A 4,152-nucleotide genomic window follows, 5' to 3' on the forward strand; every position below is an offset into this window, starting at 1 on the left:
GTGTGCAGTTTGAAAGTTCGCTTCGAAGAATTTCGAGGAGCTCCGTTACGACGTGGATCGAAAGAAACGGTATGGAATACGTAACATGAATTTTTAAACATCATCGTCGATGGATCGAAGTTGTTATCGAGGCGTGAAGAATTCCTATTGCATTCTCGGGCACGATCGAGGCGAGATCGAAGATAAAAGGCTCAAAAAGGCTCTCTAATCCCCCTGATATAATTAAAATAAAGGGATTTTAACGAGATAGAGTCATTAAAAAGGAAAAGTTGAAGAGTTTTGGGACTGAAAGACAAAAATATATATGAAAGTTGAGGATGAAATGAAAAGGATGGAAAAAGAAGATGAAAAAAAGAAAAAAAAGAAAAATCTCATCGAAAATTTTTGAACGATTCCGGCTCACCGTCCGGCAAGCTTATATAGTGATTTATGAATTATTTACACAATGAATTATTCATCGTCGGAAGATTGGTATACTCGCAACACTCGATCGTACCTGATATGCAATTTGAAAAGGAGTTTGTAGCGAGGTACGATATGCGCGCGAAACATTATATTTAAATGCCATATCGTCCCGTCCAGGATGGATGCGGGCTCTGGTACGCGTTCATCGATAAAATAACTAACAACGATCGGCAAACTGCTGCCTTCAAGTCGTATATTGTTGCAATCTGAGCGAAGAAAGAAGACGGGGAAAGAAAAAATGAGGAAACGAAGAAAATATGGAAAATATTTATCCTCGAGTTTGTTTATTTTATTATATTTTCGACTGATAGATATTGGTAAATTGTTGTTTTCGAATTGTAAAGGAGGAAGGAGGGAAGGAATATTTATCCTCGAGTGTTTATCCTGTTATTTTTGATTATTAGTTATATTGTTGCAATGAATGAAGAAGAATGAAAACATGAAGAAGAAAAAAATGAAGAAATATTCGACAATGTATATTTGATTAATAATATTAGAAAAATTCTTCTCGTCATAGTGACAAATACTGAATATTATTCAATGAATAGCATTGAATAATCTTTGTCATATCGATATATCGTAATAATATGATATTACTATCGAATTACTAGTTTTATTTAATAATCTTCTTCTAATCGACATTTTAAAATATATGTTTCTTATGATATCATTTCTCTTTGTAAAAATTCCACAGCAACAAATATTCCTTTAGAGGAAATATTATATTCAAATAAAGAAAGAAGAAGATATTTGTTTTCAATGTAATATCCTTTTTCAGATTCAAAATTAATATAATATATTACGTCCTCGTTATCACGTAATGATAACACATAAATGCTATAATTTAATGTTTTATTTATTTTTAATCTTACACGTATGTTTAATATTTCTAATCAATATTAGTTTTATTTTTCTTCTTGTTATTATTATTATGATTTATGCAGATTCATATTTTGATTGAAAGGATAAAATGCGAATAAAAATTTATACCAAGTATTATAATGAATACTTTACTTGGAATATTTAAAATTCTTTACGTATTTTTGCATATTAATACGTGTTATGCATTTTTGCATTTTTAAATTCTTCGTAAAAATGTATAAAACATCCGCAATCCATCTATTATATCCGATCTATCGTTGATAGAAGAAATTCGAATCTATAAATTCTAAAAGATTCTTTTAAAAATCAGAAAAAAAAAAAACAAAAATAATTATATTCGATCGTAAGAAAAAGAATCCATATCTCGAGAAAATTAAGATCGAATAGAAGTTATGTTGAAAAATTCAAATTCACCCGTTCGCTCATTTACAACTAAATGTCAGAGATTCACATTTGCGATAAGGAACTCGATCGAGACGGATCGAGACGTGTACGATTTGATCGATTATTACGTGAAATTCGACAACTCTTGATATTCTTTTTTTCAAGAGACCGCCCATCCGGCACACTCGTGCATTCCTCCTCTTTTCCTCTAGCCATTTAGGTTAGCTCGAGCGTGTCTCTTCGATTTCGGTCGCGGAGATAATGATAGTGCCGAGTTGGAGCAAAGTTCGTCCATCCGGCCATTTAATGGTTGTAATCATAGAGCGAGGGACGTCGGTGTTAATAACGCGTTTTCGATTCTGTCAGACTTGGAACGGACACCCACGCCGTCGATAGATAACGCGTCGTCATCGCGATGCAATACGAAAAAAATCTTTCCATCCGCGCTCGCTCGTGCCGCCTAGTGTTTTTTATTCCGACCAATCGCGGGTCTCGCTGAGCGACGAAGCAGAACGCATGCGCGCTGATTCTGCTCCCATTTACGAAGAATGCGATTTGATTAATACGGTCGAACCACGGTATTGGCTCGGGGAATCTCAAGGGAAGAGACTGGATTAACTCTGGTATTAAATTATTCTCGAATCGAAGAGAGAAGAGAATGGCATAATGGAATCATTCGAGTTATCGAAGTTTTCGATTGAGAGAGATTTAATTCATTGGCGGTTATAACTTGGGTTGTTATTGCGAATGTTTATGCAAATTTAAATTTGCATGAATATAACTATTGGAAATGGAATTGAAATAAAGATCTGTTGCATTCTTTGAATATTATAATATGTACTTACTTATTTTGCTTTTAATGTTTTATGTCTTTTTGCATACGTCTCTTATGCATTTTGTATGCATAAAAATGCATACAGTAGTAAATGCATAAATTTTCGCAGACTAGTCATTACAGAATACATTATTAATTATATTTTCCAATTCTCTATAGCGCTATTACTTTAACATATTCGTGTTAATAACTCGTTAACAAAGGCGAAACGAAAGTTTTTGCAAAGGAAAATGTTGCTGGAAATTACTTAAGGAATCTTCGATTAACCGATATCCCCATATTTTCAAATCTCGTCTCTTTCCTTCAAAATTTAAAATAACATCCAATTGTTATTGTTTCTTTGTCGATCAAGGAATTTGTTCGAGATAGTTTGTTGATTTAGAATTCTCATTGAACAAAATTTGTTTCACAATTGTACCATTTTTTCCTAGACAAAAAAAGTTATTGTTTCTTTTTTCAAATATTTTGTTTTAGTATAAATTTTGATAGAAAAATTATTCTTAATAATAGTGTTACATAGATCAATCTTGGATCATTTGTATCATTATTATTTATTAATCGTTTGTCCAAAGATTAATAAATGGAAATTTATACTTTATATATTAATATTCTTTCAATTGAAAAGTCTAGTGAAAAATAAATAAGTGCATGGTGTATACATTATTTTATTTATTCGTTTTCTTTCATATAGTATAATCAATTGAAAGAAATTTCTACCGCATTCCTTGTAAACATAAAGTTTCTTTTAATTTGCATTTCTTTATTAAACATTATAAAAATGTAACATATAGGTTTTTATTTTGAGCATATTTCGAGTTGATTGTGATACATATTGTCGTTGCATTTCTTATTATATTATCGTCAGATTATAATCATACATTATTTTCAAATTATTCATTTCATCGACTCAATCACAATTAAAAATTATTAACCAAAATTTAAAAATTTTCTTCGTTTCGATCGATCCAAATACAAAAATGAAATAATTACAAATCAAATAGATAAGTAACAACTCGTGAACATGCTCGAGAAATAGCAAAAATGAACGTTAATATTTTTTACCAAACTTTTAAGAAAAAGCGCGAGATTTTCGTTTCTCGGCTCGTATATCATAATTATGGAAAGCGAATCGTAGGAAACGAAATCAGCAGGCTATATAGCGACAGCTTTATCGTTTGCTCTATTTATCAGGATCGAAGGGGGAGGGGGAGGCACAGGAAAGATGAATGAAAAGCCGTGACAAGGAACGCGGCCATAGTGCTCGCAATAACGAAGCGTAACGCGCAGAAGCGAGCTCGCCGAATCAATCTGGCGAGGCCACACCCTCTGACCTAAAGCCGTTTTATCACGATAAATGCGCGGACAAATGTCAGCCGTGCGCGCATTGTCAGCCATTTTTGCCGAGAGCTTTCGGGCCGAGGGCGGTTACGAGAGCTTGCAGAATTCCATTCCGTCGATGATTCTAAATTCCTCTATCGTCCAATTGCGATGATCGCGACACGTCGATCTCGTTGCGTTTTTTTGCGAATTTTCATACGTAAGATTTAATCCTGACGAGGATTTAATTTTTTTTTTTTTTTTTTCGA

This window comes from Apis dorsata, unplaced genomic scaffold (genome assembly GCF_000469605.1).
Source record: "Apis dorsata unplaced genomic scaffold, Apis dorsata 1.3 scaffold_1067, whole genome shotgun sequence".
Taxonomy (NCBI): domain Eukaryota; kingdom Metazoa; phylum Arthropoda; class Insecta; order Hymenoptera; family Apidae; genus Apis; species Apis dorsata.